The 21183-nt window shown below is 40.0% G+C and overlaps 31 non-coding genes across 31 annotated transcripts; all 31 read left to right on the top strand.

Annotated features, from left to right (window-relative positions):
• Positions 1–426: 426 nt before the first annotated feature.
• Positions 427–545, top strand: LOC141303920 (5S ribosomal RNA). The gene has a single exon (XR_012343887.1). It is a non-coding gene; the product is annotated as a 5S ribosomal RNA (ribosomal RNA).
• Positions 546–1346: 801 nt separating this feature from the next.
• On the top strand, positions 1347–1465 carry LOC141304024 (5S ribosomal RNA). Its single transcript, XR_012343990.1, has one exon. It is a non-coding gene; the product is annotated as a 5S ribosomal RNA (ribosomal RNA).
• Positions 1466–2266: 801 nt separating this feature from the next.
• LOC141303919 (5S ribosomal RNA) lies at positions 2267–2385 on the top strand. Its single transcript, XR_012343886.1, has one exon. It is a non-coding gene; the product is annotated as a 5S ribosomal RNA (ribosomal RNA).
• Positions 2386–2469: 84 nt separating this feature from the next.
• Positions 2470–2588, top strand: LOC141304247 (5S ribosomal RNA). Its single transcript, XR_012344211.1, has one exon. It is a non-coding gene; the product is annotated as a 5S ribosomal RNA (ribosomal RNA).
• Positions 2589–3389: 801 nt separating this feature from the next.
• On the top strand, positions 3390–3508 carry LOC141303916 (5S ribosomal RNA). The gene has a single exon (XR_012343882.1). It is a non-coding gene; the product is annotated as a 5S ribosomal RNA (ribosomal RNA).
• An 801-nt stretch (positions 3509–4309) lies between these two features.
• LOC141303086 (5S ribosomal RNA) lies at positions 4310–4428 on the top strand. Its single transcript, XR_012343069.1, has one exon. It is a non-coding gene; the product is annotated as a 5S ribosomal RNA (ribosomal RNA).
• Positions 4429–4512: 84 nt separating this feature from the next.
• On the top strand, positions 4513–4631 carry LOC141303511 (5S ribosomal RNA). Its single transcript, XR_012343492.1, has one exon. It is a non-coding gene; the product is annotated as a 5S ribosomal RNA (ribosomal RNA).
• An 801-nt stretch (positions 4632–5432) lies between these two features.
• LOC141303904 (5S ribosomal RNA) lies at positions 5433–5551 on the top strand. The gene has a single exon (XR_012343870.1). It is a non-coding gene; the product is annotated as a 5S ribosomal RNA (ribosomal RNA).
• Positions 5552–6352: 801 nt separating this feature from the next.
• On the top strand, positions 6353–6471 carry LOC141303085 (5S ribosomal RNA). The gene has a single exon (XR_012343068.1). It is a non-coding gene; the product is annotated as a 5S ribosomal RNA (ribosomal RNA).
• Positions 6472–6555: 84 nt separating this feature from the next.
• On the top strand, positions 6556–6674 carry LOC141303510 (5S ribosomal RNA). Its single transcript, XR_012343491.1, has one exon. It is a non-coding gene; the product is annotated as a 5S ribosomal RNA (ribosomal RNA).
• Positions 6675–7525: 851 nt separating this feature from the next.
• Positions 7526–7644, top strand: LOC141303891 (5S ribosomal RNA). The gene has a single exon (XR_012343857.1). It is a non-coding gene; the product is annotated as a 5S ribosomal RNA (ribosomal RNA).
• A 2838-nt stretch (positions 7645–10482) lies between these two features.
• LOC141303144 (5S ribosomal RNA) lies at positions 10483–10601 on the top strand. Its single transcript, XR_012343128.1, has one exon. It is a non-coding gene; the product is annotated as a 5S ribosomal RNA (ribosomal RNA).
• An 84-nt stretch (positions 10602–10685) lies between these two features.
• On the top strand, positions 10686–10804 carry LOC141303877 (5S ribosomal RNA). Its single transcript, XR_012343845.1, has one exon. It is a non-coding gene; the product is annotated as a 5S ribosomal RNA (ribosomal RNA).
• An 801-nt stretch (positions 10805–11605) lies between these two features.
• Positions 11606–11724, top strand: LOC141304086 (5S ribosomal RNA). Its single transcript, XR_012344052.1, has one exon. It is a non-coding gene; the product is annotated as a 5S ribosomal RNA (ribosomal RNA).
• Positions 11725–11808: 84 nt separating this feature from the next.
• LOC141304037 (5S ribosomal RNA) lies at positions 11809–11927 on the top strand. The gene has a single exon (XR_012344003.1). It is a non-coding gene; the product is annotated as a 5S ribosomal RNA (ribosomal RNA).
• Positions 11928–12011: 84 nt separating this feature from the next.
• Positions 12012–12130, top strand: LOC141303024 (5S ribosomal RNA). Its single transcript, XR_012343009.1, has one exon. It is a non-coding gene; the product is annotated as a 5S ribosomal RNA (ribosomal RNA).
• An 801-nt stretch (positions 12131–12931) lies between these two features.
• Positions 12932–13050, top strand: LOC141304085 (5S ribosomal RNA). The gene has a single exon (XR_012344051.1). It is a non-coding gene; the product is annotated as a 5S ribosomal RNA (ribosomal RNA).
• Positions 13051–13134: 84 nt separating this feature from the next.
• LOC141303053 (5S ribosomal RNA) lies at positions 13135–13253 on the top strand. The gene has a single exon (XR_012343038.1). It is a non-coding gene; the product is annotated as a 5S ribosomal RNA (ribosomal RNA).
• Positions 13254–14054: 801 nt separating this feature from the next.
• On the top strand, positions 14055–14173 carry LOC141303865 (5S ribosomal RNA). The gene has a single exon (XR_012343833.1). It is a non-coding gene; the product is annotated as a 5S ribosomal RNA (ribosomal RNA).
• An 84-nt stretch (positions 14174–14257) lies between these two features.
• LOC141303052 (5S ribosomal RNA) lies at positions 14258–14376 on the top strand. Its single transcript, XR_012343036.1, has one exon. It is a non-coding gene; the product is annotated as a 5S ribosomal RNA (ribosomal RNA).
• Positions 14377–15177: 801 nt separating this feature from the next.
• Positions 15178–15296, top strand: LOC141303853 (5S ribosomal RNA). The gene has a single exon (XR_012343821.1). It is a non-coding gene; the product is annotated as a 5S ribosomal RNA (ribosomal RNA).
• Positions 15297–15380: 84 nt separating this feature from the next.
• Positions 15381–15499, top strand: LOC141303841 (5S ribosomal RNA). Its single transcript, XR_012343809.1, has one exon. It is a non-coding gene; the product is annotated as a 5S ribosomal RNA (ribosomal RNA).
• Positions 15500–16300: 801 nt separating this feature from the next.
• On the top strand, positions 16301–16419 carry LOC141303829 (5S ribosomal RNA). The gene has a single exon (XR_012343797.1). It is a non-coding gene; the product is annotated as a 5S ribosomal RNA (ribosomal RNA).
• Positions 16420–16503: 84 nt separating this feature from the next.
• LOC141303817 (5S ribosomal RNA) lies at positions 16504–16622 on the top strand. Its single transcript, XR_012343784.1, has one exon. It is a non-coding gene; the product is annotated as a 5S ribosomal RNA (ribosomal RNA).
• An 801-nt stretch (positions 16623–17423) lies between these two features.
• Positions 17424–17542, top strand: LOC141303805 (5S ribosomal RNA). Its single transcript, XR_012343772.1, has one exon. It is a non-coding gene; the product is annotated as a 5S ribosomal RNA (ribosomal RNA).
• An 84-nt stretch (positions 17543–17626) lies between these two features.
• Positions 17627–17745, top strand: LOC141303793 (5S ribosomal RNA). The gene has a single exon (XR_012343760.1). It is a non-coding gene; the product is annotated as a 5S ribosomal RNA (ribosomal RNA).
• An 801-nt stretch (positions 17746–18546) lies between these two features.
• LOC141303781 (5S ribosomal RNA) lies at positions 18547–18665 on the top strand. Its single transcript, XR_012343748.1, has one exon. It is a non-coding gene; the product is annotated as a 5S ribosomal RNA (ribosomal RNA).
• Positions 18666–18749: 84 nt separating this feature from the next.
• LOC141303767 (5S ribosomal RNA) lies at positions 18750–18868 on the top strand. The gene has a single exon (XR_012343735.1). It is a non-coding gene; the product is annotated as a 5S ribosomal RNA (ribosomal RNA).
• An 801-nt stretch (positions 18869–19669) lies between these two features.
• LOC141303755 (5S ribosomal RNA) lies at positions 19670–19788 on the top strand. The gene has a single exon (XR_012343723.1). It is a non-coding gene; the product is annotated as a 5S ribosomal RNA (ribosomal RNA).
• Positions 19789–19872: 84 nt separating this feature from the next.
• On the top strand, positions 19873–19991 carry LOC141303743 (5S ribosomal RNA). The gene has a single exon (XR_012343711.1). It is a non-coding gene; the product is annotated as a 5S ribosomal RNA (ribosomal RNA).
• Positions 19992–20792: 801 nt separating this feature from the next.
• On the top strand, positions 20793–20911 carry LOC141304023 (5S ribosomal RNA). Its single transcript, XR_012343989.1, has one exon. It is a non-coding gene; the product is annotated as a 5S ribosomal RNA (ribosomal RNA).
• The last annotated feature ends 272 nt before the right edge of the window (positions 20912–21183 follow it).

Raw genomic sequence — 21183 nt, 5'->3', positions numbered from 1 at the left:
GGACTTACCAACACACTGGGGTTCTTGGACTGTTTTTAGGGTATGGACAAATGAACTGTATTCTTTTAACAGAGTTTACCTGTTTTTAGGGTATGGACAAATGAACTGTATTCTTTTAACAGAGTTTACCTAGTTTTATCGTGTTGTTTTAAAGTCTTTTATGTGAACCTTGTAAATACACCAAATCTATTTAAACCAATTTTCTTTTATGTCTCATTCTTTTAACCACTAGTCATCTCTCACAGTTAAATCTGACCCCATTTTAGTCTTGTAACTCGGCTGATAAGGCCGATTGTTACACTTTTATGGGAGACCACCTGGGAATACCAGGTGCTGTAAGCTTTTGCCTTTTCTTCACTATTTATATAATATGCTGGCTTTTACGGAGGCTGATCTTTAAATAGCCCACTTTTTGGAGCAGCCCTCGCTTATGGCCATACCGCGCTGAGAGCGCCCGATCTCGTCTGATCTCGGAAGCTAAGCAGCGTCGGGCCTGGTTAGTACTTGGATGGGAGACCGCCTGGGAATACCAGGTGCTGTAAGCTTTTGCCTTTTCTTCACTATTTATATAATATGCTGGCTTTTAGAAAGACGTGTTTTACCGCTCTATTTATTACAATCATTTACATGTATTATAGAGTTTTAAGTGTTTTACATGTTTTTTAGGCCATTTTATTACTCTTAACATTTTAAGTGTATGTGTCTTTAATAAATGGATGGTTGGCCTGTCATGTGACTAGACACATGACAGGAAGCAGGAAGTACAACTGTATAAGAGAGCAGCATGACAAACAAAGGACAGTCACCAAACTGTTGGATTGAGGAGTTGCTAATTTTAGAGCTCACCTTTCCATTCACCACCTGCAAACTTTGGATTACACTTTCTGTGGATTGTATATACACTGGTGGACACTCACATTGGACTTATCAACACACTGGGGTTCTTGGACTGTTTTTAGGGTATGGACAAATGAACTGTATTCTTTTAACAGAGTTTACCTGTTTTTAGGGTATGGACAAATGAACTGTATTCTTTTAACAGAGTTTACCTAGTTTTATCGTGTTGTTTTAAAGTCTTGTATGTGAACCTTGTAAATACACCAAATCTATTTAAACCAATTTTCTTTTATGTCTCATTCTTTTAACCACTAGTCATCTCTCACAGTTAAATCTGACCCCATTTTAGTCTTGTAACTCGGCTGATAAGGCCGATTGTTACACTTTTATGGGAGACCGCCTGGGAATACCAGGTGCTGTAAGCTTTTGCCTTTTCTTCACTATTTATATAATATGCTGGCTTTTACGGAGGCTGATCTTTAAATAGCCCACTTTTTGGAGCAGCCCTCGCTTATGGCCATACCGCGCTGTGAGCGCCCGATCTCGTCTGATCTCGGAAGCTAAGCAGCGTCGGGCCTGGTTAGTACTTGGATGGGAGACCGCCTGGGAATACCAGGTGCTGTAAGCTTTTGCCTTTTCTTCACTATTTATATAATATGCTGGCTTTTAGAAAGACGTGTTTTACCGCTCTATTTATTACAATCATTTACATGTATTATAGAGTTTTAAGTGTTTTACATGTTTTTTAGGCCATTTTATTACTCTTAACATTTTAAGTGTATGTGTCTTTAATAAATGGATGGTTGGCCTGTCATGTGACTAGACACATGACAGGAAGCAGGAAGTACAACTGTATAAGAGAGCAGCATGACAAACAAAGGACAGTCACCAAACTGTTGGATTGAGGAGTTGCTAATTTTAGAGCTCACCTTTCCATTCACCACCTGCAAACTTTGGATTACACTTTCTGTGGATTGTATATACACTGGTGGACACTCACATTGGACTTATCAACACACTGGGGTTCTTGGACTGTTTTTAGGGTATGGACAAATGAACTGTATTCTTTTAACAGAGTTTACCTGTTTTTAGGGTATGGACAAATGAACTGTATTCTTTTAACAGAGTTTACCTAGTTTTATCGTGTTGTTTTAAAGTCTTTTATGTGAACCTTGTAAATACACCAAATCTATTTAAACCAATTTTCTTTTATGTCTCATTCTTTTAACCACTAGTCATCTCTCACAGTTAAATCTGACCCCATTTTAGTCTTGTAACTCGGCTGATAAGGCCGATTGTTACACTTTTATGGGAGACCGCCTGGGAATACCAGGTGCTGTAAGCTTTTGCCTTTTCTTCACTATTTATATAATATGCTGGCTTTTACGGAGGCTGATCTTTAAATAGCCCACTTTTTGGAGCAGCCCTCGCTTATGGCCATACCGCGCTGAGAGCGCCCGATCTCGTCTGATCTCGGAAGCTAAGCAGCGTCGGGCCTGGTTAGTACTTGGATGGGAGACCGCCTGGGAATACCAGGTGCTGTAAGCTTTTGCCTTTTCTTCACTATTTATATAATATGCTGGCTTTTACGGAGGCTGATCTTTAAATAGCCCACTTTTTGGAACAGCCCTCGCTTATGGCCATACCGCGCTGAGAGCACCCGATCTCCTCTGATCTCGGAAGCTAAGCAGCGTCGGGCCTGGTTAGTACTTGGATGGGAGACCTCCTGGGAATACCAGGTGCTGTAAGCTTTTGCCTTTTCTTCACTATTTATATAATATGCTGGCTTTTAGAAAGACGTGTTTTACCGCTCTATTTATTACAATCATTTACATGTATTATAGAGTTTTAAGTGTTTTACATGTTTTTTAGGCCATTTTATTACTCTTAACATTTTAAGTGTATGTGTCTTTAATAAATGGATGGTTGGCCTGTCATGTGACTAGACACATGACAGGAAGCAGGAAGTACAACTGTATAAGAGAGCAGCATGACAAACAAAGGACAGTCACCAAACTGTTGGATTGAGGAGTTGCTAATTTTAGAGCTCACCTTTCCATTCACCACCTGCAAACTTTGGATTACACTTTCTGTGGATTGTATATACACTGGTGGACACTCACATTGGACTTATCAACACACTGGGGTTCTTGGACTGTTTTTAGGGTATGGACAAATTAACTGTATTCTTTTAACAGAGTTTACCTGTTTTTAGGGTATGGACAAATGAACTGTATTCTTTTAACAGAGTTTACCTAGTTTTATCGTGTTGTTTTAAAGTCTTTTATGTGAACCTTGTAAATACACCAAATCTATTTAAACCAATTTTCTTTTATGTCTCATTCTTTTAACCACTAGTCATCTCTCACAGTTAAATCTGACCCCATTTTAGTCTTGTAACTCGGCTGATAAGGCCGATTGTTACACTTTTATGGGAGACCGCCTGGGAATACCAGGTGCTGTAAGCTTTTGCCTTTTCTTCACTATTTATTTAATATGCTGGCTTTTACGGAGGCTGATCTTTAAATAGCCCACTTTTTGGAGCAGCCCTCGCTTATGGCCATACCGCGCTGAGAGCGCCCGATCTCGTCTGATCTCGGAAGCTAAGCAGCGTCGGGCCTGGTTAGTACTTGGATGGGAGACCGCCTGGGAATACCAGGTGCTGTAAGCTTTTGCCTTTTCTTCACTATTTATATATTATGCTGGCTTTTAGAAAGACATGTTTTACCGCTCTATTTATTACAATCATTTACATGTATTATAGAGTTTTAAGTGTTTTACATGTTTTTTAGGCCATTTTATTACTCTTAACATTTTAAGTGTATGTGTCTTTAATAAATGGATGGTTGGCCTGTCATGTGACTAGACACATGACAGGAAGCAGGAAGTACAACTGTATAAGAGAGCAGCATGACAAACAAAGGACAGTCACCAAACTGTTGGATTGAGGAGTTGCTAATTTTAGAGCTCACCTTTCCATTCACCACCTGCAAACTTTGAATTACACTTTCTGTGGATTGTATATACACTGGTGGACACTCACATTGGACTTATCAACACACTGGGGTTCTTGGACTGTTTTTAGGGTATGGACAAATGAACTGTATTCTTTTAACAGAGTTTACCTGTTTTTAGGGTATGGACAAATGAACTGTATTCTTTTAACAGAGTTTACCTAGTTTTATCGTGTTGTTTTAAAGTCTTTTATGTGAACCTTGTAAATACACCAAATCTATTTAAACCAATTTTCTTTTATGTCTCATTCTTTTAACCACTAGTCATCTCTCACAGTTAAATCTGACCCCATTTTAGTCTTGTAACTCGGCTGATAAGGCCGATTGTTACACTTTTATGGGAGACCGCCTGGGAATACCAGGTGCTGTAAGCTTTTGCCTTTTCTTCACTATTTATATAATATGCTGGCTTTTACGGAGGCTGATCTTTAAATAGCCCACTTTTTGGAGCAGCCCTCGCTTATGGCCATACCGCGCTGAGAGCGCCCGATCTCGTCTGATCTCGGAAGCTAAGCAGCGTCGGGTCTGGTTAGTACTTGGATGGGAGACCGCCTGGGAATACCAGGTGCTGTAAGCTTTTGCCTTTTCTTCACTATTTATATAATATGCTGGCTTTTACGGAGGCTGATCTTTAAATAGCCCACTTTTTGGAGCAGCCCTCGCTTATGGCCATACCGCGCTGAGAGCGCCCGATCTCGTCTGATCTCGGAAGCTAAGCAGCGTCGGGCCTGGTTAGTACTTGGATGGGAGACTGTCTGGGAATACTAGGTGCTGTAAGCTTTTGCCTTTTCTTCACTATTTATATAATATGCTGGCTTTTAGAAAGACGTGTTTTACCGCTCTATTTATTACAATCATTTAAATGTATTATAGAGTTTTAAGTGTTTTACATGTTTTTTAGGCCATTTTATTACTCTTAACATTTTAAGTGTATGTGTCTTTAATAAATGGATGGTTGGCCTGTCATGTGACTAGACACATGACAGGAAGCAGGAAGTACAACTGTATAAGAGAGCAGCATGACAAACAAAGGACAGTCACCAAACTGTTGGATTGAGGAGTTGCTAATTTTAGAGCTCACCTTTCCATTCACCACCTGCAAACTTTGGATTACACTTTCTGTGGATTGTATATACACTGGTGGACACTCACATTGGACTTATCAACACACTGGGGTTCTTGGACTGTTTTTAGGGTATGGACAAATGAACTGTATTCTTTTAACAGAGTTTACCTGTTTTTAGGGTATGGACAAATGAACTGTATTCTTTTAACAGAGTTTACCTAGTTTTATCGTGTTGTTTTAAAGTCTTTTATGTGAACCTTGTAAATACACCAAATCTATTTAAACCAATTTTCTTTTATGTCTCATTCTTTTAACCACTAGTCATCTCTCACAGTTAAATCTGACCCCATTTTAGTCTTGTAACTCGGCTGATAAGGCCGATTGTTACACTTTTATGGGAGACCGCCTGGGAATACCAGGTGCTGTAAGCTTTTGCCTTTTCTTCACTATTTATTTAATATGCTGGCTTTTACGGAGGCTGATCTTTAAATAGCCCACTTTTTGGAGCAGCCCTCGCTTATGGCCATACCGCGCTGAGAGCGCCCGATCTCGTCTGATCTCGGAAGCTAAGCAGCGTCGGGCCTGGTTAGTACTTGGATGGGAGACCGCCTGGGAATACCAGGTGCTGTAAGCTTTTGCCTTTTCTTCACTATTTATATATTATGCTGGCTTTTAGAAAGACATGTTTTACCGCTCTATTTATTACAATCATTTACATGTATTATAGAGTTTTAAGTGTTTTACATGTTTTTTAGGCCATTTTATTACTCTTAACATTTTAAGTGTATGTGTCTTTAATAAATGGATGGTTGGCCTGTCATGTGACTAGACACATGACAGGAAGCAGGAAGTACAACTGTATAAGAGAGCAGCATGACAAACAAAGGACAGTCACCAAACTGTTGGATTGAGGAGTTGCTAATTTTAGAGCTCACCTTTCCATTCACCACCTGCAAACTTTGAATTACACTTTCTGTGGATTGTATATACACTGGTGGACACTCACATTGGACTTATCAACACACTGGGGTTCTTGGACTGTTTTTAGGGTATGGACAAATGAACTGTATTCTTTTAACAGAGTTTACCTGTTTTTAGGGTATGGACAAATGAACTGTATTCTTTTAACAGAGTTTACCTAGTTTTATCGTGTTGTTTTAAAGTCTTTTATGTGAACCTTGTAAATACACCAAATCTATTTAAACCAATTTTCTTTTATGTCTCATTCTTTTAACCACTAGTCATCTCTCACAGTTAAATCTGACCCCATTTTAGTCTTGTAACTCGGCTGATAAGGCCGATTGTTACACTTTTATGGGAGACCGCCTGGGAATACCAGGTGCTGTAAGCTTTTGCCTTTTCTTCACTATTTATATAATATGCTGGCTTTTACGGAGGCTGATCTTTAAATAGCCCACTTTTTGGAGCAGCCCTCGCTTATGGCCATACCGCGCTGAGAGCGCCCGATCTCGTCTGATCTCGGAAGCTAAGCAGCGTCGGGTCTGGTTAGTACTTGGATGGGAGACCGCCTGGGAATACCAGGTGCTGTAAGCTTTTGCCTTTTCTTCACTATTTATATAATATGCTGGCTTTTACGGAGGCTGATCTTTAAATAGCCCACTTTTTGGAGCAGCCCTCGCTTATGGCCATACCGCGCTGAGAGCGCCCGATCTCGTCTGATCTCGGAAGCTAAGCAGCGTCGGGCCTGGTTAGTACTTGGATGGGAGACTGTCTGGGAATACTAGGTGCTGTAAGCTTTTGCCTTTTCTTCACTATTTATATAATATGCTGGCTTTTAGAAAGACGTGTTTTACCGCTCTATTTATTACAATCATTTAAATGTATTATAGAGTTTTAAGTGTTTTACATGTTTTTTAGGCCATTTTATTACTCTTAACATTTTAAGTGTATGTGTCTTTAATAAATGGATGGTTGGCCTGTCATGTGACTAGACACATGACAGGAAGCAGGAAGTACAACTGTATAAGAGAGCAGCATGACAAACAAAGGACAGTCACCAAACTGTTGGATTGAGGAGTTGCTAATTTTAGAGCTCACCTTTCCATTCACCACCTGCAAACTTTGGATTACACTTTCTGTGGATTGTATATACACTGGTGGACACTCACATTGGACTTATCAACACACTGGGGTTCTTGGACTGTTTTTAGGGTATGGACAAATGAACTGTATTCTTTTAACAGAGTTTACCTGTTTTTAGGGTATGGACAAATGAACTGTATTCTTTTAACAGAGTTTACCTGTTTTTAGGGTATGGACAAATGAACTGTATTCTTTTAACAGAGTTTACCTAGTTTTATCGTGTTGTTTTAAAGTCTTTTATGTGAACCTTGTAAATACACCAAATCTATTTAAACCAATTTTCTTTTATGTCTCATTCTTTTAACCACTAGTCATCTCTCACAGTTAAATCTGACCCCATTTTAGTCTTGTAACTCGGCTGATAAGGCCGATTGTTACACTTTTATGGGAGACCGCCTGGGAATACCAGGTGCTGTAAGCTTTTGCCTTTTCTTCACTATTTATATAATATGCTGGCTTTTACGGAGGCTGATCTTTAAATAGCCCACTTTTTGGAGCAGCCCTCGCTTATGGCCATACCGCGCTGAGAGCGCCCGATCTCGTCTGATCTCGGAAGCTAAGCAGCGTCGGGCCTGGTTAGTACTTGGATGGGAGACCGCCTGGGAATACCAGGTGCTGTAAGCTTTTGCCTTTTCTTCACTATTTATATAATATGCTGGCTTTTAGAAAGACGTGTTTTACCGCTCTATTTATTACAATCATTTACATGTATTATAGAGTTTTAAGTGTTTTACATGTTTTTTAGGCCATTTTATTACTCTTAACATTTTAAGTGTATGTGTCTTTAATAAATGGATGGTTGGCCTGTCATGTGACTAGACACATGACAGGAAGCAGGAAGTACAACTGTATAAGAGAGCAGCATGACAAACAAAGGACAGTCACCAAACTGTTGGATTGAGGAGTTGCTAATTTTAGAGCTCACCTTTCCATTCACCACCTGCAAACTTTGGATTACACTTTCTGTGGATTGTATATACACTGGTGGACACTCACATTGGACTTATCAACACACTGGGGTTCTTGGACTGTTTTTAGGGTATGGACAAATTAACTGTATTCTTTTAACAGAGTTTACCTGTTTTTAGGGTATGGACAAATGAACTGTATTCTTTTAACAGAGTTTACCTAGTTTTATCGTGTTGTTTTAAAGTCTTTTATGTGAACCTTGTAAATACACCAAATCTATTTAACCCTCTGGGGTCTGAGGTGTTTTGGGGCCCTGAAGAAGTTTTGACATGCCCTGACATTTGTGCTTTTTTCAGTATCTTAAAAACATATGAATGGTTAAAGTCAGATTACATTGTAATCAGCACATATTGGGCTACAATAATATGCAAGCAACATTAATGTGCATGTTTGTGTTTTTGAGAAAACTATGTTTATGCGTGGTTATTGAAAATCTAAAGTTTTGAAGTCACTGAAATAAGGCCATGAACGACTTATAGGACATTTCTTTACAAGACTTTAGATAATTGGATGTCGTAGGTTAGAATTTTTTCAACCAAATGATGTGAAAATCATCTCGTTCACTCGTTCAGAGAAAACAATATATTGATTTAAATTTTATAAAACATGTTTTGTGATCGAAAGGGATTATTCATAGGTGTGGCAATGGCCCATGAATATTTAGCAATTCACACCTGAGAGACAAAAGAGCCCTCCCTAATGGCCCCATCAATGCCTGACTTCACTAGCAGAACAAGAAACAATGTGAGAAGATTCAGAGAATGGAGTTTTAGATTATTTTTATTTTATTTACTACACTGTATAAACAAAACATACATAATGAAGGTCAAAGACACATTATTGAGCTTCCTGATCTGACCACACAGATGTGCACAGACTTTGTGGCATTTCTGAAAACTTCTTCTGAATTCTGTTCAACAAATGAAACAGGTAAATCTTACCTGCTATTTTGTGTGCACTTAAAAAAAATACAAAAAAAGTCAAAAACTTGTTTTACACTAGAATATCAGTGTAGTTGAACATCTCAAGTTTCTAGTGCTCTCAGAGGAATACAGTTTGAAGGCACTCAAGGGAAAGAGGGCAGGATTCATCTTTTGAGCAGGTTTGAGATCACTACAAAAACAAAACAAAAATCATATCAGGATCATCTGTCAGTATACAGTCATAGACTCTAGCATTTGTACTAATGTAAAAAAGGACATGTAATATCGTTTAGCACTATATTACTAATAAACATGATGTAAACATACATTCAGTGTAAGCACTCATATTACTTTTACACCCTACTGTTATACAATAAAATAAATAAATAAAGTATGATTCTACAGTCATAAACATATCGTCATAAATGCATCTCACAGTCATAATCACATCGTTTTTCTAGAACATTATAAATATCCTGGCATCGTGAGAGATGCAATGCAATCAAACGTACTTCATAATGTTTCATTTGATAAAGTCAGGAATTTTAGTTTGGAATAAGTCTAACTAGTAAAATGTGTACATGTTTTGCCAAAGGAAACAACAGCGAAAGCTAGTAGGAAAATGAAAGTAAGACTTACTCATGTAAATGTCTCCTCCTGTTGGGTTTGCGTCGCATCACGTCCTTCTTATGATCGTGGTAAATATAAGTCTAATTCCTCACAGCATATCTTAATTCAGGAACAAACTGTAACCAAGATGAACTTGAAGTCATGTTGCTTTGTTGCGGTGATGTGGGAGTTTCCTCGCATACAGATACTCCGGTCCTTGCCGCGCCTGCAGCACATGGCTAATTTGCATGGCAAAAGATTTCGCGATAGTGGGCGCGGTCACATTAGAGATAATTAGTTGGAACTGGATAGACTAGACATCTCCTTGGTTTCATATAGATTAATTTATCACAGATTATTGGTTTTTGATCAAACTTACTTCGTTTAAAAGCATAAATCTCAAGCTTTCAGTAGATACCACTTTTCTGTTTGTGTGCTGAGTATTCACCGAGTTTGAATGATTTAAGTAACGCATTTCTAAAAGCAGTTCGCGGAGACAGAGAAAACAGAAATCACCCTGTTTGTTTTCTTTATTCTAAATAAAAAAGCACAACTTTCTGCTGTTCCTGTGAGTGTGCACAAATAAAAGTACACACTTTACAGTTTCCAATGATGTATATCTCTAATTTGTATGACTAAAACTGACAGAGCATTTTTAGTGTCTTTTGCGCTGATCTTAAAAAAAGTAGGTTGGTCACGCCGGCGTGACCGTCGGCCCCAGAGGGTTAAACCAATTTTCTTTTATGTCTCATTCTTTTAACCACTAGTCATCTCTCACAGTTAAATCTGACCCCATTTTAGTCTTGTAACTCGGCTGATAAGGCCGATTGTTACACTTTTATGGGAGACCGCCTGGGAATACCAGGTGCTGTAAGCTTTTGCCTTTTCTTCACTATTTATATAATATGCTGGCTTTTACGGAGGCTGATCTTTAAATAGCCCACTTTTTGGAGCAGCCCTCGCTTATGGCCACACCGCGCTGAGAGCGCCCGATCTCGTCTGATCTCGGAAGCTAAGCAGCGTCGGGCCTGGTAAGTACTTGGATGGGAGACCGCCTGGGAATACCAGGTGCTGTAAGCTTTTGCCTTTTCTTCACTATTTATATAATATGCTGGCTTTTACAGAGGCTGATCTTTAAATAGCCCACTTTTTGGAGCAGCCCTTGCTTATGGCCATACCGCGCTGAGAGCGCCCGATCTCGTCTGATCTCGGAAGCTAAGCAGCGTCGGGCCTGGTTAGTACTTGGATGGGAGACCGCCTGGGAATACCAGGTGCTGTAAGCTTTTGCCTTTTCTTCACTATTTATATAATATGCTGGCTTTTAGAAAGACGTGTTTTACCGCTCTATTTATTACAATCATTTACATGTATTATAGAGTTTTAAGTGTTTTACATGTTTTTTAGGCCATTTTATTACTCTTAACATTTTAAGTGTATGTGTCTTTAATAAATGGATGGTTGGCCTGTCATGTGACTAGACACATGACAGGAAGCAGGAAGTACAACTGTATAAGAGAGCAGCATGACAAACAAAGGACAGTCACCAAACTGTTGGATTGAGGAGTTGCTAATTTTAGAGCTCACCTTTCCATTCACCACCTGCAAACTTTGGATTACACTTTCTGTGGATTGTATATACACTGGTGGACACTCACATTGGACTTATCAACACACTGGGGTTCTTGGACTGTTTTTAGGGTATGGACAAATGAACTGTATTCTTTTAACAGAGTTTACCTGTTTTTAGGGTATGGACAAATGAACTGTATTCTTTTAACAGAGTTTACCTAGTTTTATCGTGTTGTTTTAAAGTCTTTTATGTGAACCTTGTAAATACACCAAATCTATTTAAACCAATTTTCTTTTATGTCTCATTCTTTTAACCACTAGTCATCTCTCACAGTTAAATCTGACCCCATTTTAGTCTTGTAACTCGGCTGATAAGGCCGATTGTTACACTTTTATGGGAGACCGCCTGGGAATACCAGGTGCTGTAAGCTTTTGCCTTTTCTTCACTATTTATATAATATGCTGGCTTTTACGGAGGCTGATCTTTAAATAGCCCACTTTTTGGAGCAGCCCTCGCTTATGGCCATACCGCGCTGAGAGCGCTCGATCTCGTCTGATCTCGGAAGCTAAGCAGCGTCGGGCCTGGTTAGTACTTGGATGGGAGACCGCCTGGGAATACCAGGTGCTGTAAGCTTTTGCCTTTTCTTCACTATTTCTATAATATGCTGGCTTTTACGGAGGCTGATCTTTAAATAGCCCACTTTTTGGAGCAGCCCTCGCTTATGGCCATACCGCGCTGAGAGCGCCCGATCTCGTCTGATCTCGGAAGCTAAGCAGCGTCGGGCCTGGTAAGTACTTGGATGGGAGACCGCCTGGGAATACCAGGTGCTGTAAGCTTTTGCCTTTTCTTCACTATTTATATAATATGCTGGCTTTTACGGAGGCTGATCTTTAAATAGCCCACTTTTTGGAGCAGCCCTCGCTTATGGCCATGCCGCGCTGAGAGCGCCCGATCTCGTCTGATCTCGGAAGCTAAGCAGCGTCGGGCCTGGTTAGTACTTGGATGGGAGACCGCCTGGGAATACCAGGTGCTGTAAGCTTTTGCCTTTTCTTCACTATTTATATAATATGCTGGCTTTTAGAAAGACGTGTTTTACCGCTCTATTTATTACAATCATTTACATGTATTATAGAGTTTTAAGTGTTTTACATGTTTTTTAGGCCATTTTATTACTCTTAACATTTTAAGTGTATGTGTCTTTAATAAATGGATGGTTGGCCTGTCATGTGACTAGACACATGACAGGAAGCAGGAAGTACAACTGTATAAGAGAGCAGCATGACAAACAAAGGACAGTCACCAAACTGTTGGATTGAGGAGTTGCTAATTTTAGAGCTCACCTTTCCATTCACCACCTGCAAACTTTGGATTACACTTTCTGTGGATTGTATATACACTGGTGGACACTCACATTGGACTTATCAACACACTGGGGTTCTTGGACTGTTTTTAGGGTATGGACAAATGAACTGTATTCTTTTAACAGAGTTTACCTGTTTTTAGGGTATGGACAAATGAACTGTATTCTTTTAACAGAGTTTACCTAGTTTTATCGTGTTGTTTTAAAGTCTTTTATGTGAACCTTGTAAATACACCAAATCTATTTAAACCAATTTTCTTTTATGTCTCATTCTTTTAACCACTAGTCATCTCTCACAGTTAAATCTGACCCCATTTTAGTCTTGTAACTCGGCTGATAAGGCCGATTGTTACACTTTTATGGGAGACCGCCTGGGAATACCAGGTGCTGTAAGCTTTTGCCTTTTCTTCACTATTTATATAATATGCTGGCTTTTACGGAGGCTGATCTTTAAATAGCCCACTTTTTGGAGCAGCCCTCGCTTATGGCCATACCGCGCTGAGAGCGCTCGATCTCGTCTGATCTCGGAAGCTAAGCAGCGTCGGGCCTGGTTAGTACTTGGATGGGAGACCGCCTGGGAATACCAGGTGCTGTAAGCTTTTGCCTTTTCTTCACTATTTATATAATATGCTGGCTTTTACGGAGGCTGATCTTTAAATAGCCCACTTTTTGGAGCAGCCCTCACTTATGGCCATACCGCGCTGAGAGCGCCCGATCTCGTCTGATCTCGGAAGCTAAGCAGCGTCGGGCCTGGTTAGTACTTGGATGGGAGACCGCCTGGGAATACCAGGTGCTGTAAGCTTTTGCCTTTTCTTCACTATTTATATAATATGCTGGCTTTTAGAAAGACGTGTTTTACCGCTCTATTTATTACAATCATTTAAATGTATTATAGAGTTTTAAGTGTTTTACATGTTTTTTAGGCCATTTTATTACTCTTAACATTTTAAGTGTATGTGTCTTTAATAAATGGATGGTTGGCCTGTCATGTGACTAGACACATGACAGGAAGCAGGAAGTACAACTGTATAAGAGAGCAGCATGACAAACAAAGGACAGTCACCAAACTGTTGGATTGAGGAGTTGCTAATTTTAGAGCTCACCTTTCCATTCACCACCTGCAAACTTTGGATTACACTTTCTGTGGATTGTATATACACTGGTGGACACTCACATTGGACTTATCAACACACTGGGGTTCTTGGACTGTTTTTAGGGTATGGACAAATGAACTGTATTCTTTTAACAGAGTTTACCTGTTTTTAGGGTATGGACAAATGAACTGTATTCTTTTAACAGAGTTTACCTAGTTTTATCGTGTTGTTTTAAAGTCTTTTATGTGAACCTTGTAAATACACCAAATCTATTTAAACCAATTTTCTTTTATGTCTCATTCTTTTAACCACTAGTCATCTCTCACAGTTAAATCTGACCCCATTTTAGTCTTGTAACTCGGCTGATAAGGCCGATTGTTACACTTTTATGGGAGACCGCCTGGGAATACCAGGTGCTGTAAGCTTTTGCCTTTTCTTCACTATTTATATAATATGCTGGCTTTTACGGAGGCTGATCTTTAAATAGCCCACTTTTTGGAGCAGCCCTCGCTTATGGCCATACCGCGCTGAGAGCGCCCGATCTCGTCTGATCTCGGAAGCTAAGCAGCGTCGGGCCTGGTTAGTACTTGGATGGGAGACCGCCTGGGAATACCAGGTGCTGTAAGCTTTTGCCTTTTCTTCACTATTTATATAATATGCTGGCTTTTACGGAGGCTGATCTTTAAATAGCCCACTTTTTGGAGCAGCCCTCACTTATGGCCATACCGCGCTGAGAGCGCCCGATCTCGTCTGATCTCGGAAGCTAAGCAGCGTCGGGCCTGGTTAGTACTTGGATGGGAGACCGCCTGGGAATACCAGGTGCTGTAAGCTTTTGCCTTTTCTTCACTATTTATATAATATGCTGGCTTTTAGAAAGACGTGTTTTACCGCTCTATTTATTACAATCATTTAAATGTATTATAGAGTTTTAAGTGTTTTACATGTTTTTTAGGCCATTTTATTACTCTTAACATTTTAAGTGTATGTGTCTTTAATAAATGGATGGTTGGCCTGTCATGTGACTAGACACATGACAGGAAGCAGGAAGTACAACTGTATAAGAGAGCAGCATGACAAACAAAGGACAGTCACCAAACTGTTGGATTGAGGAGTTGCTAATTTTAGAGCTCACCTTTCCATTCACCACCTGCAAACTTTGGATTACACTTTCTGTGGATTGTATATACACTGGTGGACACTCACATTGGACTTATCAACACACTGGGGTTCTTGGACTGTTTTTAGGGTATGGACAAATGAACTGTATTCTTTTAACAGAGTTTACCTGTTTTTAGGGTATGGACAAATGAACTGTATTCTTTTAACAGAGTTTACCTAGTTTTATCGTGTTGTTTTAAAGTCTTTTATGTGAACCTTGTAAATACACCAAATCTATTTAAACCAATTTTCTTTTATGTCTCATTCTTTTAACCACTAGTCATCTCTCACAGTTAAATCTGACCCCATTTTAGTCTTGTAACTCGGCTGATAAGGCCGATTGTTACACTTTTATGGGAGACCGCCTGGGAATACCAGGTGCTGTAAGCTTTTGCCTTTTCTTCACTATTTATATAATATGCTGGCTTTTACGGAGGCTGATCTTTAAATAGCCCACTTTTTGGAGCAGCCCTCGCTTATGGCCATACCGCGCTGAGAGCGCCCGATCTCGTCTGATCTCGGAAGCTAAGCAGCGTCGGGCCTGGTTAGTACTTGGATGGGAGACCGCCTGGGAATACCAGGTGCTGTAAGCTTTTGCCTTTTCTTCACTATTTATATAATATGCTTTCTTTTACGGAGGCTGATCTTTAAATAGCCCACTTTTTGGAGCAGCCCTCGCTTATGGCCATACCGCGCTGAGAGCGCCCGATCTCGTCTGATCTCGGAAGCTAAGCAGCGTCGGGCCTGGTTAGTACTTGGATGGGAGACCGCCTGGGAATACCAGGTGCTGTAAGCTTTTGCCTTTTCTTCACTATTTATATAATATGCTGGCTTTTAGAAAGACGTGTTTTACCGCTCTATTTATTACAATCATTTACATGTATTATAGAGTTTTAAGTGTTTTACATGTTTTTTAGGCCATTTTATTACTCTTAACATTTTAAGTGTATGTGTCTTTAATAAATGGATGGTTGGCCTGTCATGTGACTAGACACATGACAGGAAGCAGGAAGTACAACTGTATAAGAGAGCAGCATGACAAACAAAGGACAGTCACCAAACTGTTGGATTGAGGAGTTGCTAATTTTAGAGCTCACCTTTCCATTCACCACCTGCAAACTTTGGATTACACTTTCTGTGGATTGTATATACACTGGTGGACACTCACATTGGACTTATCAACACACTGGGGTTCTTGGACTGTTTTTAGGGTATGGACAAATGAACTGTATTCTTTTAACAGAGTTTACCTGTTTTTAGGGTATGGACAAATGAACTGTATTCTTTTAACAGAGTTTACCTAGTTTTATCGTGTTGTTTTAAAGTCTTTTATGTGAACCTTGTAAATACACCAAATCTATTTAAACCAATTTTCTTTTATGTCTCATTCTTTTAACCACTAGTCATCTCTCACAGTTAAATCTGACCCCATTTTAGTCTTGTAATTCGGCTGATAAGGCCGATTGTTACACTTTTATGGGAGACCGCCTGGGAAAACCAGGTGCTGTAAGCTTTTGCCTTTTCTTCACTATTTATATAATATGCTGGCTTTTACGGAGGCTGATCTTTAAATAGCCCACTTTTTGGAGCAGCCCTCGCTTATGGCCATACCGCGCTGAGAGCGCCCGATCTCGTCTGATCTCGGAAGCTAAGCAGCGTCGGGCCTGGTTAGTACTTGGATGGGAGACCGCCTGGGAATACCAGGTGCTGTAAGCTTTTGCCTTTTCTTCACTATTTATATAATATGCTGGCTTTTACGGAGGCTGATCTTTAAATAGCCCACTTTTTGGAGCAGCCCTCGCTTATGGCCATACCGCGCTGAGAGCGCCCGATCTCGTCTGATCTCGGAAGCTAAGCAGCGTCGGGCCTGGTTAGTACTTGGATGGGAGACCGCCTGGGAATACCAGGTGCTGTAAGCTTTTGCCTTTTCTTCACTATTTATATAATATGCTGGCTTTTAGAAAGACGTGTTTTACCGCTCTATTTATTACAATCATTTAAATGTATTATAGAGTTTTAAGTGTTTTACATGTTTTTTAGGCCATTTTATTACTCTTAACATTTTAAGTGTATGTGTCTTTAATAAATGGATGGTTGGCCTGTCATGTGACTAGACACATGACAGGAAGCAGGAAGTACAACTGTATAAGAGAGCAGCATGACAAACAAAGGACAGTCACCAAACTGTTGGATTGAGGAGTTGCTAATTTTAGAGCTCACCTTTCCATTCACCACCTGCAAACTTTGGATTACACTTTCTGTGGATTGTATATACACTGGTGGACACTCACATTGGACTTATCAACACACTGGGGTTCTTGGACTGTTTTTAGGGTATGGACAAATGAACTGTATTCTTTTAACAGAGTTTACCTGTTTTTAGGGTATGGACAAATGAACTGTATTCTTTTAACAGAGTTTACCTAGTTTTATCGTGTTGTTTTAAAGTCTTTTATGTGAACCTTGTAAATACACCAAATCTATTTAAACCAATTTTCTTTTATGTCTCATTCTTTTAACCACTAGTCATCTCTCACAGTTAAATCTGACCCCATTTTAGTCTTGTAACTCGGCTGATAAGGCCGATTGTTACACTTTTATGGGAGACCGCCTGGGAATACCAGGTGCTGTAAGCTTTTGCCTTTTCTTCACTATTTATATAATATGCTGGCTTTTACGGAGGCTGATCTTTAAATAGCCTACTTTTTGGAGCAGCCCTCGCTTATGGCCATACCGCGCTGAGAGCGCCCGATCTCGTCTGATCTCGGAAGCTAAGCAGCGTCGGGCCTGGTTAGTACTTGGATGGGAGACCGCCTGGGAATACCAGGTGCTGTAAGCTTTTGCCTTTTCTTCACTATTTATATAATATGCTGGCTTTTACGGAGGCTGATCTTTAAATAGCCCACTTTTTGGAGCAGCCCTCGCTTATGGCCATACCGCGCTGAGAGCGCCCGATCTCGTCTGATCTCGGAAGCTAAGCAGCGTCGGGCCTGGTTAGTACTTGGATGGGAGACCGCCTGGGAATACCAGGTGCTGTAAGCTTTTGCCTTTTCTTCACTATTTATATAATATGCTGGCTTTTAGAAAGACGTGTTTTACCGCTCTATTTATTACAATCATTTACATGTATTATAGAGTTTTAAGTGTTTTACATGTTTTTTAGGCCATTTTATTACTCTTAACATTTTAAGTGTATGTGTCTTTAATAAATGGATGGTTGGCCTGTCATGTGACTAGACACATGACAGGAAGCAGGAAGTACAACTGTATAAGAGAGCAGCATGACAAACAAAGGACAGTCACCAAACTGTTGGATTGAGGAGTTGCTAATTTTAGAGCTCACCTTTCCATTCACCACCTGCAAACTTTGGATTACACTTTCTGTGGATTGTATATACACTGGTGGACACTCACATTGGACTTATCAACACACTGGGGTTCTTGGACTGTTTTTAGGGTATGGACAAATGAACTGTATTCTTTTAACAGAGTTTACCTGTTTTTAGGGTATGGACAAATGAACTGTATTCTTTTAACAGAGTTTACCTAGTTTTATCGTGTTGTTTTAAAGTCTTTTATGTGAACCTTGTAAATACACCAAATCTATTTAAACCAATTTTCTTTTATGTCTCATTCTTTTAACCACTAGTCATCTCTCACAGTTAAATCTGACCCCATTTTAGTCTTGTAATTCGGCTGATAAGGCCGATTGTTACACTTTTATGGGAGACCGCCTGGGAAAACCAGGTGCTGTAAGCTTTTGCCTTTTCTTCACTATTTATATAATATGCTGGCTTTTACGGAGGCTGATCTTTAAATAGCCCACTTTTTGGAGCAGCCCTCGCTTATGGCCATACCGCGCTGAGAGCGCCCGATCTCGTCTGATCTCGGAAGCTAAGCAGCGTCGGGCCTGGTTAGTACTTGGATGGGAGACCGCCTGGGAATACCAGGTGCTGTAAGCTTTTGCCTTTTCTTCACTATTTATATAATATGCTGGCTTTTACGGAGGCTGATCTTTAAATAGCCCACTTTTTGGAGCAGCCCTCGCTTATGGCCATACCGCGCTGAGAGCGCCCGATCTCGTCTGATCTCGGAAGCTAAGCAGCGTCGGGCCTGGTTAGTACTTGGATGGGAGACCGCCTGGGAATACCAGGTGCTGTAAGCTTTTGCCTTTTCTTCACTATTTATATAATATGCTGGCTTTTAGAAAGACGTGTTTTACCGCTCTATTTATTACAATCATTTAAATGTATTATAGAGTTTTAAGTGTTTTACATGTTTTTTAGGCCATTTTATTACTCTTAACATTTTAAGTGTATGTGTCTTTAATAAATGGATGGTTGGCCTGTCATGTGACTAGACACATGACAGGAAGCAGGAAGTACAACTGTATAAGAGAGCAGCATGACAAACAAAGGACAGTCACCAAACTGTTGGATTGAGGAGTTGCTAATTTTAGAGCTCACCTTTCCATTCACCACCTGCAAACTTTGGATTACACTTTCTGTGGATTGTATATACACTGGTGGACACTCACATTGGACTTATCAACACACTGGGGTTCTTGGACTGTTTTTAGGGTATGGACAAATGAACTGTATTCTTTTAACAGAGTTTACCTGTTTTTAGGGTATGGACAAATGAACTGTATTCTTTTAACAGAGTTTACCTAGTTTTATCGTGTTGTTTTAAAGTCTTTTATGTGAACCTTGTAAATACACCAAATCTATTTAAACCAATTTTCTTTTATGTCTCATTCTTTTAACCACTAGTCATCTCTCACAGTTAAATCTGACCCCATTTTAGTCTTGTAACTCGGCTGATAAGGCCGATTGTTACACTTTTATGGGAGACCGCCTGGGAATACCAGGTGCTGTAAGCTTTTGCCTTTTCTTCACTATTTATATAATATGCTGGCTTTTACGGAGGCTGATCTTTAAATAGCCTACTTTTTGGAGCAGCCCTCGCTTATGGCCATACCGCGCTGAGAGCGCCCGATCTCGTCTGATCTCGGAAGCTAAGCAGCGTCGGGCCTGGTTAGTACTTGGATGGGAGACCGCCTGGGAATACCAGGTGCTGTAAGCTTTTGCCTTTTCTTCACTATTTATATAATATGCTGGCTTTTACGGAGGCTGATCTTTAAATAGCCCACTTTTTGGAGCAGCCCTCGCTTATGGCCATACCGCGCTGAGAGCGCCCGATCTCGTCTGATCTCGGAAGCTAAGCAGCGTCGGGCCTGGTTAGTACTTGGATGGGAGACCGCCTGGGAATACCAGGTGCTGTAAGCTTTTGCCTTTTCTTCACTATTTATATAATATGCTGGCTTTTAGAAAGACGTGTTTTACCGCTCTATTTATTACAATCATTTACATGTATTATAGAGTTTTAAGTGTTTTACATGTTTTTTAGGCCATTTTATTACTCTTAACATTTTAAGTGTATGTGTCTTTAATAAATGGATGGTTGGCCTGTCATGTGACTAGACACATGACAGGAAGCAGGAAGTACAACTGTATAAGAGAGCAGCATGACAAACAAAGGACAGTCACCAAACTGTTGGATTGAGGAGTTGCTAATTTTAGAGCTCACCTTTCCATTCACCACCTGCAAACTTTGGATTACACTTTCTGTGGATTGTATATACACTGGTGGACACTCACATTGGACTTATCAACACACTGGGGTTCTTGGACTGTTTTTAGGGTATGGACAAATGAACTGTATTCTTTTAACAGAGTTTACCTGTTTTTAGGGTATGGACAAATGAACTGTATTCTTTTAACAGAGTTTACCTAGTTTTATCGTGTTGTTTTAAAGTCTTGTATGTGAACCTTGTAAATACACCAAATCTATTTAAACCAATTTTCTTTTATGTCTCATTCTTTTAACCACTAGTCATCTCTCACAGTTAAATCTGACCCCATTTTAGTCTTGTAACTCGGCTGATAAGGCCGATTGTTACACTTTTATGGGAGACCGCCTGGGAATACCAGGTGCTGTAAGCTTTTGCCTTTTCTTCACTATTTATATAATATGCTGGCTTTTACGGAGGCTGATCTTTAAATAGCCCACTTTTTGGAGCAGCCCTCGCTTATGGCCATACCGCGCTGTGAGCGCCCGATCTCGTCTGATCTCGGAAGCTAAGCAGCGTCGGGCCTGGTTAGTACTTGGATGGGAGACCGCCTGGGAATACCAGGTGCTGTAAGCTTTTGCCTTTTCTTCACTATTTATATAATATGCTGGCTTTTAGAAAGACGTGTTTTACCGCTCTATTTATTACAATCATTTACATGTATTATAGAGTTTTAAGTGTTTTACATGTTTTTTAGGCCATTTTATTACTCTTAACATTTTAAGTGTATGTGTCTTTAATAAATGGATGGTTGGCCTGTCATGTGACTAGACACATGACAGGAAGCAGGAAGTACAACTGTATAAGAGAGCAGCATGACAAACAAAGGACAGTCACCAAACTGTTGG

The sequence above is a fragment of the Garra rufa genome, unplaced genomic scaffold (genome assembly GCF_049309525.1).
Source record: "Garra rufa unplaced genomic scaffold, GarRuf1.0 hap1_unplaced_001, whole genome shotgun sequence".
Taxonomy (NCBI): Eukaryota; Metazoa; Chordata; class Actinopteri; order Cypriniformes; family Cyprinidae; genus Garra; species Garra rufa.
This window is presented reverse-complemented; position numbering and strand designations above follow the sequence as displayed.